This window comes from Microcaecilia unicolor, chromosome 4 (assembly GCF_901765095.1).
Source record: "Microcaecilia unicolor chromosome 4, aMicUni1.1, whole genome shotgun sequence".
NCBI lineage: Eukaryota > Metazoa > Chordata > Amphibia > Gymnophiona > Siphonopidae > Microcaecilia > Microcaecilia unicolor.
The window spans coordinates 1,291,087-1,308,194 of record NC_044034.1 but is presented as its reverse complement, the minus strand read 5'-3'; the positions used below and the strand labels follow the sequence as shown (position 1 = coordinate 1,308,194).

The window sequence follows — 17,108 nt, the reverse complement described above, 5'->3', positions numbered from 1 at the left end:
TGGCAGAGGGCTGCGACTGAAGCAGAGTCATCAGGGCAGAGCCAGGTTTCTGTTATGGCGAGCAGATGGAGGTGACGCGAGATAAAGAGGTCCTGGATATAGGGGAGTTTGTTACAGATAGGGCAGGCATTCCATAGGGCACAAGAGAAGGGCAGAGAAGAGGAGGGGAGTAGAGGAATAGAGATGAGGTTAGAGAGGTCGCGGTGAGATCTATAAAGTTGGGATAATAGTTGGTGAGGAGGGCCAGGATTGGGATTGATGTCACCGGCTGAGAGTAAGAGAAGGAGTAAAAGAGAGCGGAGGAAAGTAGGAGAGGTGTGGCCACGAAGGCATCGAAGGCGAGAGGTATTTAGGTGGAATGAGGAAGGCAAAATGGATGGAAGAAAGAGACGGAGATTAAAAGCCAAGAGGGAGAAAGAGGGTAGGAGAGAAGGTGAGGTGATGAAGTTGATGGATGGGCAGCGAGTTCCTGTAGTGGAGAGAGGTAGGGGGTGAGGGAAAAGATTAGGAAGGGACAGGGCTAGGAAGAGAATGTGACTGAGGTACTTTAGCAACTGGGAAGAAAATTAGATGTAAAGAGAAAAATGCCCCGCACGCCTAATGGCACCTAGAGCGGAGGCCCTGAGTGGATCGGAGTGGACCTGGGTGTCACCCTGGAGAAGGCTGTAAGGATATGACACAGGGCTGCGGCTGAAACACAGTCTTCAGGGCAAAGCCAAGTCTCAGTTGGCACAAGCAGATGGAGAGTACGAGAGATAAAGAGGTCGTGGATGTAGGAAAGTTTGTTGCAGACAGAACGGGCATTCCACAGAGCACATGAGAAATGCAGGAAAGAAGGGGGAGGAGAGGAGCAGAAATTAGATTGGAGACATCACAGTGTGACCTGCACGAATAGGATGAGAGCTGATGTGGTGGACCAGGATTGGTATTGATATTCCCAGTGGAGAGCAGAAGAAGCAGCAAGAGATTACAGAGAAGAGTAGGAGAGGCATGACAACAGCGACGAAGGCGAGATGTACTCACATAGAATGGAAGGAAGGAAATGTTGAAGGTTGAGAGCTGAGAAGAAGGGAGAAGACAAAAGAGATGGTGAGATGATGCAAACAGAAGGTGGGCAATGTGTTCCTGCAATGCAGTGGTTTCAGATACAGAAAGAGATTGGGAAGGGACAGTACCAAGAACAGAAAGTGTACTGGAGCCATAAGAAGTAACTGGGAGAAAATACAAAGTATATAGAGAAAATGTTTTGGTGCGTAGCACCTGGAGCGAAGGCCCTGGGAGTCTCCGGGGTGGACCTAGGAGTTACCGCAGAGAAGGCTGTGAGGATATGCAGATGGTCTGCAAGTACTCCACAGCATCTGGAATGCAGTTGGTGGGACAGCTGGGGACCTCCCAGCCAAGAAAAGGCTTACCAGGGGTTAGGCTGAAGCCAGCATTCCTCCCCCTGAGAGTCACCTGATCTGCAGATATTACCGTGACCCTGTAATTTCAATTCACTTCCTACAGGGAAAAGAGAACATGCTGCAGTGCAGATATTATCCTGAACCTGTAATATCAAATTTTTATTTATTTATTGGGCTTTATTAACCACCTTTATAAAGTGATTCACCCAAGGCGGTGTACATCAGGTACAGTTTAACATAAAACTTACAATTTTGTTAACAGCAAAACAATTGTAAAATAACCAAGAATAAACATAAATACAATAAGTGAAGTAAACTTGAAAACAGTAAATTTTAACCTAATAATAGACCTGCCGTGAAACAGTATCATAAATGTACACATTTAACAGCACTGGAATTCAAATACCAGAGATATAATACAATGATAGCATAATACTAATGATACACCTAATAAGCATGCATTAGAGTATTGAACTAACATAGATACGATGCTGAATAGTTTCTCCAATATGGCTTTTACCTTATAGCTGAGGGAACAAGATGCGTAGTACAGAGTCAGTTGAGATAATTTGATGGTTAGCTAAACTCAAGGCAAGTTCATTGTATAGTTAAGCAAGAGATAAGGAACTGATGTAAGATACAGTGTGTGTAGAGGCTAGTCCAGAAGGAGTGTCTAGTCAGTCACCCTATGTATTAAAGGCTTGGGAGAAGAGCTAGGCTTTCACCTGCTTCCTGAAGTAGAGGTAGCCCCTCAGAGTAAATTCCAGAACATAGGAGCTACTCCTGAGAAGGCTCGCTGGCAGGTATCACATTGTACAATTTCTTTTGATGAGGGTACAGATAGTGATGATCTTTGACAGGACCTTAGAAATCTTAAAGGTAAGAAGCCTAAATTTTTGTTTTGCTAATTTTGTTAATTTCCAATTCCTCTTGGGTTATTCTTTAGGACATCTTGGGTCTCAATACGTGGACTAATTCAGAGCTTTGAGTCAGCTGATGTACGTATTTGAAAATGATTTTTTGAAACTAAGTGTATCATATGCCCTGTAATATTTCCTCAAAGATATTTATCTTTGTAAACCGTATGTTTAAAATAAATTTAAAAAAAAAAAGAAATCTTAAAGGTGTGTAAAGGGTTAACTCATTCTTTAACTTAAATTCACCTCCTACAGGGGAAAGAGAACAAGCTACATGGCAGATATAATCAGGGCTTTTTTTGAGGGGGTACTGAGTACCGGCACCTTTTCCATTGTCTGCTAAAATTGACCCATGGTCCCCAAGTTTTAATGAAAGAGCTCAGGCTCTACACAACAATTCTGCCTTGCCATAGATTCTGTGACTGGTTGCAGGGGGCCTGGCTATTGTGGGGTGGGTTCCTCAGTGATTACCCCACCTCTGAAGGGTGGCCTGGCATTGGAGTACCAGCACCTTTTTTGCTAGCAAAAATGCACTGGATATAATACTGACCCTTACAATGTCAATACACCTCCTTTGAGAAGGATTGGAAGGGATAGAGCAATACTGGACAGCGGGGTGTTGGGGGGGACTAGAAATCACTTATAGCAGAGATGAAGGGCAGAGTGCTATGCTGCCCCTGATTGTTTTTCATTATAGGTTAGTAAATGACAGCAGATTATTTAGATTTGCTCACACCTTTTTCAGTAGTAGCTCAAGGTGAGTTACATTTCTGTACTCTGGATATTTCTCTGTCCCAGGAGGGCTCACAATCTAAGTTTGTACCTGAGGCAATGGAGGGTTAAGTGACTTTGCCCAAGATTACAAGGAGCAGCAGTGGGATTTGAACTGGCCACCTCTAGATTGCCCCACTGGTGCTGTAACCACAAGGCTACTCCTCCACTCCATAAAGACCTGCATGCTCCATGCAGTCTGCTCAACAGTCAAATCGTAATTGAACCAACAATCCAAAAGTATTATTACAACCCCTTTATGATGTTTTCCCCTCTTCCACTGAGATATTTAGCACCCGCACGCATAGTGTACTATATGAATGTGGTATGGGCTTTCTCAAGACTAGACCTTACCAAGTAAAAATGTCTGGAATTACGTCCTCAGCATGATTCCCAGATTGTGGTGTGCTTCAAGGTTCTCCAATCTCCCCTATCCTCTTTAATATTATGATGGCACCATTAGGTTGATTCTTTGGGGCCAAAGGCCTTAAATCCTTTACTTACGCAGATGATGTCACTATCTATTTACCATTTGTGAACCAAATCCAAAGCATCCTAGATATAATCCTGAAAATCCTGGGCCTGATGGAAAATTGGGCTACTACTTTTCACTTCAAAATTCCTAGTCATCTCCAACCCTCATAATACCCTCAAGCACAACATTTTCACTATTGAATAGACAACTTAGTTCCTAGAAACTACATTAAAAATATTAGGAGTCATCATTGACCAACACCTGAATTGTGCAGATCAGGTTAACTCTGGTCACTAAGGCATTTGATACTATCTGAAGACTAAAAAGACTAAGACCATTCTTTGCAACTAATACCTTCCGTTCACTTATTCAAACAATGGTATTAACACAGACTACTGTAATACCATCTACCTAGGGAATAAGGAATTACTAATCAGGAAATTACAAACAAAATACTGCTGCTTGACTGCTTTTCAAAGTCATTAAATTTGAAAGGGCATCACCACTCCTCATTAGACTACATTGGTTACCTATTAAAGCTAGAATCATTTTCAAAACATGCACTTTTATTAACAAAATCATTTACGGGATGGTTCCAGACTACACGTGTGACATGATAGATCTCACAACTCAAAAACTCAACTAACTGCAAGAGGTTATCTCATTCTACACTTCCCTAATTACAAAATTATCAAATACAAATTCATTCTAACTCTAGATGTTTCTCAATTAGGCAGTAAATAGTGGACTTCTATCCTAAGGGAAATAATGCAAGTGAATAACTATCTGACCGTTCACAAATTCCTGAAGGTTTTTCCTTTCAACAAATTCCTTCACTAGATGTTGAGTGGAGGAGTGGCCTAGTGGTTAGGGTGGTGGACTTTGGTCCTGAGGAACTGAGTTGGATTCCCACTTCAGGCACAGGCAGCTCCTTGTGACTCTGGGCAAGTCACTTAACCCTCCATTGCCCCATGTAAGCCACATTGAGCCTGCCATGAGTGGGAAAGCATGGGATACAAATGTAAAAAAAATCAGTTATAGCCAAGATCTTTCTCCTCACACTACTTTTTCAAGAATGCGCCTTTACCTCTTACAGTTTTCATAACGTATTGTAAATTAACTTCTACTGTTTATTATTTATGTAAGCCACATAAAGCTGAATAATTATATTTGGATAATGTGGGATACAAGTATCAAATAAATACGATAAATAAATAATTAAAATAAGCTTATTTGATGCTGATCAGTTCTTGCCATTTTCAGAGCTCATGATGTAAAATTTCTGTCAGCATATGTAACACTATGGCATCTGCACAGATGTCAGATGAAGATCTCTTCAGCTGTCAGTGCTGTATTCTTGCTTTACCTGTAGTAGTGTTGTATCTGCACAGGGCTCTGATGGAGATCTGCTCTCATTTATCCATGCTGTATTCATGCTTTACATGTATCAGTGTAGCATCTGCTTGGAAGTTAGGTGAAGATTTGCTCTTCAATTGTTTATGCTATATTCATGCTTTACATTTATCAGTCTAGCATCTGCTTGGGAGTCAGGTGAAGGTCTGCTCTTCAGTTGTCTGTGCTGTATTCATTATTAGTGTAGCATCTGCATGGGTTGAGTTGAAGATCTGTTCTTCAGTTGTCTGTGCTGCATTTATACTTTATATGTATAACACCTGTTCTTTAGTTGTCAGTGCTGTATTCATGCTTTACATGTATTAGTGTAGCATTTGCACAGGGCTCAGATGAAGATCTGCTCTTCAGTTGTCAGTGCTGTATTGAACTACTACTGTTACTACTTCTTATCATTTATCTAGCACTTACCTGCTCTTCAGTTGTCAGTGCTGTATTCATGCTTTACATTTATTAGTGTAGTATCTGCACAGGGCTGTTAAAGATCTGCTGTCTTCATTCTTTGCATGTATCAGTTTAGCACTTGCTCGGGAGTCAGGTGAAGGTCTGCTGTTCAGTTCTCTGTGCTGTATTCATGCTTTACATGTACCAGAGTGATGCGTTCATGGGGTTCTGATGAGGATCAGTCTAGCAGTTTGTTTAGATTTCTGGATGGAATGACTAAGGACGGAAGAAGCTTAGAATTGCTACTGAGAGTGCAAACGTTTTTGCCTTGCTGTTAAAAGCTTTCTGTCTGCCAGCACTGCAGACTCATCACACTTGTAATGATTGTATGGGGGAGGATTACCCTTCCTTTCTCTGGGTGTGTCTTTGCACAGGTGTGAGAGAGGGAGGGACATTTTTCTTTTGCTGGGGCAGTGAGTGGAGTTTGAAGATTGACTCACTCATATTCGGTAATGGTAACAGAAGGATGAGATTCCAGCATGTTTCCTTGAGTAAGTTGAGTATTTTCTCTGCTTTTCAGTTTCTGGTTAGAGTTTTGCACCCTTTTGGATTACCTGAAAGTTTATGTGTAAGAGGTAGGGCTTTTAACCAGCCCGCATGGCTGGAGGGAGAGGGTTAATTCAATCGTTTACTCAGCATTCAGGGACACTTTGTACTTGCTGAATGATGACTTTCAAAGGAAACAAGCAGACCAAGCTGTAGAGGGTTAACTTGGTCTGAGGGAGAATCATTTCTCCCCTGCTTGAAAAGGGGAGAGGGAAAGAGGTTATGTAGGGTGAATTCCTTTTCCCAACCTATGCTGAGCATGCTGGAGGGGGAGAGAGTGTCCCCCTCTCAGGATGCTGCTTGGGGGGGTGCAGCCTTCATTTGGAAAATTCTCTGTTCGTGTGGATGCTGCAAGAGGCTATTTTGGAGGGATCTGGGGACCAATGAGGAAGTTAAACCTGCCCCGGGTAGGAAATGTCTTACAGCTGGGAGATATTCAGTGTGAAATAAGGTACGTAGGTATTGCTGATGGACTGTTTGTTTTTTTGTGTCATCGTTTACTGCTGTTCTGACAAGTCCAAACCTCTCTCCTATTGTAGCTGCTGGGCTGGGGGAACAGGTGATATGAGGGATTTTCCCTTTTCTTCAGGATAGTAATAGGCTTTCTATGGTGAGGATTAGGAATGGGGCTCTGTTTTTGTCCATGGGAGGGAAAGATATAGACTATTCTGTGTGTATGTGAGATGAACTTCATACGTATTGAGTGTTGGGGGAAGGGCCTATATGAGAGAGTCCTTGTCGGTTGAAGTTTTTGGAGGAGGGGAAGGAGAATTTGGCGTCTTAATTCCTCAACTGGGTTACTGCTGTGTTTATCGGGACAGGGTAGGAGATGGTGCTATTCAATGAGAGGGTATCCTGGAATTTAAAAAGTGTAGTGTATATGGGCAACAGATCAAGCTGTGTTTGGAATACTTTAGGCTGGTGGCACCGAATACACAATTGGGATGTGTATATTTTTCACCATATTTTTATGGGTTGATAGGTAGAGAGAGAAATTCCTTTTATTATTGCCATTTTTTTTTCTGTTCTAATCCATTAACGTTTGATTTTCCTGTATCGAGTTTTTATTTTATTGGTATGAATGGCTGCTTCATTCTTCACAGTCCTGTCTGGGTTTTCATCTTGGTGTGTTTTTGTGCTATGACAATGCTCCACAGTTTGTGCAAATACTGGTGGATGGGATTATGCTACTTCGGCACATCACACCCACTGATGACATGACTGTTTTCCAGTTCAGCCCAGTATAATCTGTATTTGTTTTAACCAGTTTCTGTGATGGCAGTGAACCTGTACTGCAATCACCTCTTCTTAATCATTCTTATTTGCTTTAAGCAGCTTTTTTGTCTTGTTTTGATGGATTCCTTCTGTTCACTGGAATGCTTGATCAGTATCTCCGTTTTTAAAGTTGGACATGCACATTTTCAGTTTTTAAGTCTGATGCTGTTAAAAAGTACCTGGAGGCCTCAGTAGCTCTATTTATGTAATCGGTTTTTATAAGGTTATGCCATGGCACACACTGGATTTTATAGATTATCTGGTGGACATGAAGACATTTTCTTGTTCTTTCATACAATCTGAGACCAGTCTACAATTCCACAGTTATACATAAAATACGAATTGTAGGTTGATAGCTTCTAATTCTGTGCTGTTTAATGCACTTTTTTCAATCACCTTCAGTAGTATACCCATCTTTTCTCACAGTAACTTGTTCTGGATGATTTGCACCTTCTATACACAGTTTCCAGCACAAGCTCTTCCTGGAGGAGTAGCCTAGTGGTTAGTGCAGCAGACTTTGATCCTGGGGAACTGGGTTCGATTCCCATTGCAGCTCCTTGAGACTCTGGGCAAGTCACTTAACCCTCCATTGCCCCTGGTACAAAATAAGTACCTGAATATATGTAAACCACTTTGAATGTAGTTGCAAAAACCTCAGAAAGGCGGTATATCAAGTCCCATTTCCCTTTCCCTTATGACATCACAATATCAGAAGTGAGCCAAGTATTGGGCAATCAAGCCATTGTGACATCACTGATGAGGTTGGCTCTTATTGGTGGAATGAGTGGAGGAGTAGCCTAGTGGTTAGTGCAGTGGACTTTGATCCTGGGGAACTGAGTTTGATTCCCACTGCAACTCCTTGTGACTCTGGGCAAGTCACTTAACCCTCCATTGCCCCTGGTACAAAATAAGTACCTGAATATATGTAAACCGCTTTGAATGTAGTTGCAAAAACCTCAGAAAGGCGGTATATCCAGTCCAATTTCCCTTTCCCCCTTTCCCTTATGACATCACAATATCAGAAGTGAGCCAAGTATCGGGCAATCAAGCCATTGTGACATCACTGATGAGGTTGGCTCTTATTGGTGGAATGAGTGGAGGAGTAGCCTAGTGGTTAGTGCAGTGGACTTTGATCCTGGGGAACTGTATTGGGCAATCAAGCCATTGTGACATCACTGATGAGGTTGGCTCTTATTGGTGGAATGAGTGGAGGAGTAGCCTAGTGGTTAGTGCAGCGGACTTTGATCCTGGGGAACTGAGTTTGATTCCCACTGCAGCTCCTTGTGACTCTGGGCAAGTCACTTAACCTTCCATTGCCCCTGGTACAAAATAAGTACCTGAATATATGTAAACCGCTTTGAATGTAGTTGCAAAAATCTCAGAAAGGCGGTATATCAAGTCCCATTTCCCTTTCCCCCTTTCCCTTATGACATCACAATATCAGAAGTGAGCCAAGTATTGGGCAATCAAGCCATTGTGACATCACTGATGAGGTTGGCTCTTATTGGTGGAATGAGTGGAGGAGTAGCCTAGTGGTTAGTGCAGTGGACTTTGATCCTGGGGAACTGTATTGGGCAATCAAGCCATTGTGACATCACTGATGAGGTTGGCTCTTATTGGTGGAATGAGTGGAGGAGTAGCCTAGTGGTTAGTGCAGTGGACTTTGATCCTGGGGAACTGTATTGGGCAATCAAGCCATTGTGACATCACTGATGAGGTTGGCTCTTATTGGTGGAATGAGTGGAGGAGTAGCCTAGTGGTTAGTGCAGTGGACTTTGATCCTGGGGAACTGTATTGGGCAATCAAGCCATTGTGACATCACTGATGAGGTTGGCTCTTATTGGTGGAATGAGTGGAGGAGTAGCCTAGTGGTTAGTGCAGCGGACTTAGATCCTGGGGAACTGAGTTTGATTCCCACTGCAGCTCCTTGTGACTCTGGGCAAGTCACTTAACCTTCCATTGCCCCTGGTACAAAATAAGTACCTGAATACAGTGGTGGAAATAAGTATTTGATCCCTTGCTGATTTTGTAAGTTTGCCCACTGACAAAGACATGAGCAGCCCATAATTGAAGGGTAGGTTATTGGTAACAGTGAGAGATAGCACATCACAAATTAAATCCGGAAAATCACATTGTGGAAAGTATATGAATTTATTTGCATTCTGCAGAGGGAAATAAGTATTTGATCCCCCACCAACCAGTAAGAGATCTGGCCCCTACAGACCAGGTAGATGCTCCAAATCAACTCGTTACCTGCATGACAGACAGCTGTCGGCAATGGTCACCTGTATGAAAGACACCTGTCCACAGACTCAGTGAATCAGTCAGACTCTAACCTCTACAAAATGGCCAAGAGCAAGGAGCTGTCTAAGGATGTCAGGGACAAGATCATACACCTGCACAAGGCTGGAATGGGCTACAAAACCATCAGTAAGACGCTGGGCGAGAAGGAGACAACTGTTGGTGCCATAGTAAGAAAATGGAAGAAGTACAAAATGACTGTCAATCGACAAAGATCTGGGGCTCCACGCAAAATCTCACCTCGTGGGGTATCCTTGATCATGAGGAAGGTTAGAAATCAGCCTACAACTACAAGGGGGGAACTTGTCAATGATCTCAAGGCAGCTGGGACCACTGTCACCACGAAAACCATTGGTAACACATTACGACATAACGGATTGCAATCCTGCAGTGCCCGCAAGGTCCCCCTGCTCTGGAAGGCACATGTGACGGCCCGTCTGAAGTTTGCCAGTGAACACCTGGATGATGCCGAGAGTGATTGGGAGAAGGTGCTGTGGTCAGATGAGACAAAAATTGAGCTCTTTGGCATGAACTCAACTCGCCGTGTTTGGAGGAAGAGAAATGCTGCCTATGACCCAAAGAACACCGTCCCCACTGTCAAGCATGGAGGTGGAAATGTTATGTTTTGGGGGTGTTTCTCTGCTAAGGGCACAGGACTACTTCACCGCATCAATGGGAGAATGGATGGGGCCATGTACCGTACAATTCTGAGTGACAACCTCCTTCCCTCTGCCAGGGCCTTAAAAATGGGTCGTGGCTGGGTCTTCCAGCACGACAATGACCCAAAACATACAGCCAAGGCAACAAAGGAGTGGCTCAGGAAGAAGCACATTAGGGTCATGGAGTGGCCTAGCCAGTCACCAGACCTTAATCCCATTGAAAACTTATGGAGGGAGCTGAAGCTGCGAGTTGCCAAGCGACAGCACAGAACTCTTAATGATTTAGAGATGATCTGCAAAGAGGAGTGGACCAAAATTCCTCCTGACATGTGTGCAAACCTCATCATCAACTACAGAAGACGTCTGACCGCTGTGCTTGCCAACAAGGGTTTTGCCACCAAGTATTAGGTCTTGTTTGCCAGAGGGATTAAATACTTATTTCCCTCTGCAGAATGCAAATAAATTCATATACTTTCCACAATGTGATTTTCCGGATTTAATTTGTGATGTGCTATCTCTCACTGTTACTAATAACCTACCCTTCAATTATGGGCTGCTCATGTCTTTGTCAGTGGGCAAACTTACAAAATCAGCAAGGGATCAAATACTTATTTCCACCACTGTATATGTAAACCGCTTTGAATGTAGTTGCAAAAATCTCAGAAAGGCAGTATATCAAGTCCCATTTCCCTTTCCCTTCCCTTTATTGGAATTTAATATACTGCTCCAACTAACCACAAGATAATACCAAATCAAAAGAAAAGTAAGAAAGGAACTCACTATAAGACAGGAAAGATGTATCTCATTCATACTAAAGAGGGGTTGGTGGTTGAGAGGCTAGGATGGGGGAGGGCAGACTTATACGGGGTCTGTGCCGGAGCCGGTGATGAGAGGCGGGACTGGTGATTGGGAGGCGGGAAATACTGCTGCACAGACTTATACGGTCTGTGCCCTGAAAAAGACAGGTACAAATCAAGGTAAGGTATACACATATGAGTTTATCGTGGGCAGACTAGATGGACCGTGCAGGTCTTTTTCTGCTGTCATCTATTATGTTACTATGGGGCTCATTTTCAAAGCACTTAGCCTCCCAAAGTTCCATAGAAACCTATGGAACTTAGCCTCCCAAAGTGCTTTGAAAATATGCCTCTATGTCACACAAGAATCAAACAAAATATAAAAAATCATGAGGGAAGGGCATAATCAGGAAGAAGGAAAATAAGATAAAAAGTTGGTCCTGTGAGCAACACCCCCCCCCCCCCCCCCCCCCCCCAAATCTTATTTAGAAGTTTTATGTTATAGGTTTGTTGGTATAACCATTTTCAATGGAATTTTGAAGTTTTTAAAAGATGGTTCAGCCCTAAAAGATGGAGGGAGAGAGTTACAAAGAAGGGGTGGGAAAAAAAAAAGAAAGCACGGTGACAAATTCAAGTTGGGCAGATATAGGGCCTGGGAGTACCAGGCTTCTTTGTTTAGAGACTTATTTTATTGTATAAGCATCTCAAATATATAAAGAGTTTCTGATTTTAACTCGGGACACATTAAAACACCCCCAATGGGGTGTTGGAGACTTCCTTAAGTCTTCATTGGCCTCTTGCACATTTATCTAGATCAAAAGTCAGCTTGTCATCTTCTGAGAAACTTCATTACCTGGAGAGCTCTGCAGCTTCAAATTAGCCATGAAACACTAGGAGCAATCTTTTCTGTATTGAGTTAATGAGAGTATTTTGATTTTAGTGCCAGACAAAACAAGAGTTGTGATGGGGTCCCTGACTGAAATATTCCTCACCTTAGATTTTGATGTTACAAATTATCTTCATAATTCAGAAGGAGCTTGATATTAGGAGTTAGAGGAGTAGGCTGTAGGGAAGGATCTCTCTAGCTGATGATATGGTGGGATAGGCTCTATGTAGTTGAAAATAAAATTGAGTGATGGCACACAGACCTAATGGTCCATCCAGTCTGCCCAACAATCACATTAATTTTCAATTCTAGATTAAAATCAACAATGAACGTGATATTTAACATGGTCTTTCTTTGTTTCTGGGACATAAACCATAGAAGTTCGCCCAGCTCTGGCCTTATAGTAAATGACGGCAGAAAAAGACCTGCATGGTCCATCCAGTCTGCCCTACAAGATAAACTCATATGTGCTACTTTTTGTGTATACCTTACCTTGATTTGTACCTGTCCTTTTCAGGGCACAGACCGTGTAAGTCTGCCCAGCACTATCCCCGCCTCCTAACCACCAGCCCCGCCTCCCACCACCGGCTCTGGCACAGACCGTATAAGTCTGCCCAGCATTATCCCCACCTCCCGCCACCGGCTCTGCCACCCAATCTCGGCTAAGCTCCTTAGGATCCATTCCTTCTGAACAGGATTCCTTTATGTTTATCCCACGCGTGCTTGAATTCTGTTACCGTTTTCATTTCCACCACTTCCCGCGGGAGGGCATTCCAAGCATCCACTACTCTCTCCGAGAAAAAATACTTCCTGACATTTTTCTTGAGTCTGCCCCCCTTCAATCTCATTTCATGTCCTCTCGTTCTACCGCCTTCGCACCTCCGGAAAAGGTTCGTTTGCGGATTAATACTTTTCAAATATTTGAACGTTTGTATCATATCACCCCTGTTTCTCCTTTCTTCCAGAGTATACATGTTCAGGTCAAGTCTCTGCTCATACGTCTTGTAACGCAAATCCCTTACCATTCTCGTAGCTTTTCTTTGCACCGCTTCAATTCTTTTTACATCCTTCGCAAGGTACGGCCTCCAAAACTGAACACAATACTCTAGGTGGGGCCTCACCAATGACTTATACAGGGGCATCAACACCTCCTTTCTTCTGCTGGTCACACCTCTCTCTATACAGCCTAACCTTCTAGCTACGGCCACCGCCTTATCACACTGTTTCGTCGCCTTCAGATCCTCAGATACTATCACCCCAAGATCCCTCTCCCCGTCCGTACCTATCAGATTCTCCCCGCCTAACACATACGTCTCCCGACTACTGGAGTTGCTGTCAAATCCTATCTGAAGCCATCTTGTCATTTGTGGTTCACAGACCATAAAAGTCTGCATGGCACTGTCCTCGCGTTCCAAATTACTGGAGTTTACGTTGAAGCTCTCTCCAGCCCATCCTAAACTGGATTGCTATATGCGGCACTCGGACCACACAAGCCAGCCCTGCACCAGCCAGAGTTGCCAAGAGCATAATGGAACTGCATTGACTATCAATTCAACCCAACCACGAGGTGGAAGAAAACAAATCTTGGATTTGTTTTCTTCCACACTGTGGTTGGTTTGCTTGTGTTTCTGTGGAAGAAGTGGACCCCCCTTTCTCCTTTATTTACATTGACTATCAATTCACCATCATGGAGGTGGAAATGTGACTCTAAGGCCTATGTTGTCTGGCCAATGTACTCCTGTTATGAAATGTTTTTGCCTCATTTGAGATGAATTTTAAGAGGTAAGTCTGGTTTAAAGACTTACTACTTCTCCCTGGTATTTTCTGATATGTAGTTCAGGGTTCTTTTGCAGAAATTTTACTGGTGTACACTGGAAGGCTTGTTTCAGACATGGACTAATGACATCGCCATCTTTCATTAGTAGCTGTTCCTTTTTCTGGTAATGCTTTTGATTTTTGTTTTGAAGATCAGTATAGTGTATCAAACATCAACATTTATTACTTTAGGGCTTCTGTTTTTTTTTTAGATGTAAAAATAGGTGCTTGTCTATACCCTTAAGTACCTCCACCCCCCTCCCCCTAGTTAGATGAAAAAATAATTTGCGGTTTTCATGGAGCAAATAATATGGACACCTTTTTTTCAGTTAAACCAAGTACATACACTTTTTAATTAAACATATTTTATAACTCGTCAATCACTTTGGGCCCTTTTACGAAGTGCCGCTAATGCATGCTTACCACACGCTAAAATGCACTACGGTGGGGCATGTGAGCTAGTTCTGGGATCAGCACATGCTAATCCTGCACTAAAAAATATAAAACCTTTTAGCATGGGGGCACATCCTGCACTAACTGGAGAATGCAGGGAAATCGGCGTGGGGTTAGGGTAGGAGCCTTACCACCTACTAAATACGTAGCAGTATGGACTCGTTTGCTAATTGGGGGAACTAGCGACATGCCATTAAGGGGAAAATAGAAATTGTGACTGTAAAAATAGCCTCGGTGCATGGGAAACCCATAAACTACAAATTTACTAGTGCAGCTGCACTATCGGTTCTAGGGAGCTTCCAAGAAATATGAAATGTGAGGAATAATACAAACATAAAACCTAGACTTACTCAACACCTTCGGAAACATCATCCGAACACTGTGAAAATCTGTGCTCATCTATTGAATCACTAATCCATGTAAGTTGTGTATAAAATAAAAGGTCTTCAGGGGAGGGGAGAGAATTAGGCCAATGGATATGTATGAGAGAAATCTGCACATAGTAATCTCATGCATTTTCATTAGGGGAATCCTGAAAACCCGAGTGGCAAGTGTGCCTCCAGGAGAGGGTTGAAAAGCAGTGCTTTAGGGTAATCCAATAAATGTGGGTGTTTTATCAGTGTCCTGAGTTAAAATCTGAAACTCTCTAACTATATATTTGAGAAACCATAAACCCCAATTCATCTCTGGCTTTCTCTTCACCACTTCTGCCAGGGCAACATTTATTTTTTTTTTTTTTTCATCTTCAGTTGTCTGATTTTTGCCTCCAGCCTTCCCTGAAAGGCTGTTCCCAGAGCTAAAAAAATGTTTGGAAAATTGAAAATGCCACCAATTGTATTTATTTTTATTTTTAGGAGCCAGGTTACAAGAACAGGCTTTGTAGCAATTTTTGCCATTTCCCCCCTAGTGGGTATATGTGTTAGTGTATAGTATTGGAAGGCATTCCTATCCGGCAAAAGGGAGATAGTAACATAGTAGATGACGGCAGAAAAAGACCTGCATGGTCCATCCAGTCTGCCCAACAAGATAAACTCGTATGTGCTACTTTTTGTGTATATCTTACCTTGATTTGTATCTGTCATTTTCAGGGCACAGACCGTAGAAGTCTGCCCAGCACTAGCCCCGCCTCCTACCACCGGCTCCGCCACCCAATCTCGGCTAAGCTTCTGAGGATCCCTTCCTTCTGAACAGGATTCCTTTTTGTTTATCCCACAAGATATTGGGTAACACACCAAAAATGAAATCTCCACTAATCACAAAGATTACAAAATTAGTCATGTTCAACTCTTGTCAAAGGAGGAAAAGGGATCTCGGGGAACCTTACAGACTTTGCATTTCAAACTGGTAAGAGTCTGTGCCGCCAGGTTCAGGTCTCAATCATTGATTCCTAATGTACTTAACTTGTTCTAACATTTATCCAACAGAAAACTTCAAGTAATTGAAAACTTAAAAGCAGGTACTTGGCTTTCAGCAAAAACCTGATCTGATGGGACCCGTTTCACCAGCATAAACTGGTTTCTTCAGGGTCCATGGCATTCAATGTGCTGAGCATAGCTTCACTGCAGGCTGTTGACTTGAAAATGGTGCCACCAAGTGTTTTTTAGGAGGCAGGTTATGAAAACAGGCCTTGTAGCGTTTTCTCTCTCTCCCCCCCCCCTCTTCCCCCACTCTGCCTCCTCTCCCATCTAGAACCTTCCCTTTGGTGAGTAGACCACAGAAGCTGCTCAGTCAAGCCTCTCTTACCACTTCTTTTCCTGCCTGTGCTGTCCTGATCACTTTCCTCTGTATTGACTCCAATCGCTTTCTCCTTGGCAAGATATGGCATCCAGAACTGCACACAGTGCCATACTCCAAGTGAAGTTATGCCTCTCATTATATAGCCTTGTATCCTTGCTACAGTCACTGCCTTGTCATATTGTTTTGTCAGCATGAACTAGTATCTGACAGTGATCCCAAGGTCTCTTTCCTGGTCTATGCTTATCAACCCTCCCCCTCCTATTTGCATATAGTTTTGGGGTTTGTTGCACTTAACATTTAGTGCATCTGACCCGACACCATAGTGTCTCAAAATTTCTTCTCATATTTTTGCCTCCTCCTTCCGTACTGTCTGCTTTGTTGCAGATCTTTGTGTTATGTGCAAAAAAAGGTGAACTTCCCTTCTAACCCTTCAAAGGTATTTTTCATGAATATATTGAACAAAATCAGGCCCCAGAACCAACCCATGAAGCTGATTCTGCTCAACATCTTCATGAGCAACACTTCTGACGTGTTAGGGGAAATGATGATGAAAGAATCTACAACAGAGCAGACACTCCGGAGGGAATAGACAAAATATGAGAAGTGATTTTGAAAAACTAGGTCTGGCCGGATGCATTTCAGGTGCTTTACTTCTTGGGCTCCTGAAGCTTTATTTTGGTTTTCACTTAGAGTATTTTCCAAGCTGTGATGAGACAAGCAGCAGGAAAAGGAAGGGGGGGGGGGGGGGCGCTCTTGTCCTACCTTGTCTGGCTGCTCGTGGTTATACTTGGATTTTTATTTGCTCTGTGTAGGAGGTTATTGATATTTGGATAATTTTGAACATTGGATACTGTTTTTGGTTGCTTTATTTAATCATTTTTAGCTTGTTCCTTTAATTTCTTGTTAAATAGTACATACCAGCAAGGAGTCTAGAGTTGTACGTTTAGGATTGTGCAGGTTCATTCTTATTTGATCCATCTTCTGTGTGTGTGTGTGTGTGTATATGTATGAGACCTTACAAGATTGGGAGACTGGGCGTCTAAATGGCAGATGACGTTTAATGTGAGCAAGTGCAAAGTGATGCATGTGGGAAAGAGGAACCCGAACTATAGCTATGTAATGCAAGGTTCCATGTTAGGAGTCACCGACTAAGAAAGGGACCTTGGCATCATTGTTGATATGTTGAAACTCTCTGTTCGGTGTGCGGCAGCCGCTGCTA

The 17,108-nt window shown here is 42.9% G+C and overlaps 1 protein-coding gene across 3 annotated transcripts in view; it reads left to right on the top strand.

The window, feature by feature from the left end:
* The first annotated feature begins 5,837 nt into the window (after positions 1-5,837).
* Positions 5,838-17,108, top strand: part of LOC115468234 (FH2 domain-containing protein 1-like) — a 200,994-nt gene continuing 189,723 nt past the window's right edge. The window contains exon 1 of one of the 3 annotated variants that reach the window (XM_030199766.1): positions 5,838-5,911. The gene's annotated coding sequence lies outside the window, so the exon portion shown is untranslated. Of the gene's footprint in view, positions 5,912-6,461; positions 6,526-15,422; positions 15,497-17,108 lie in introns of those variants that run through there. The other 2 variants (XM_030199767.1, XM_030199768.1) reach the window with 2 other exon arrangements.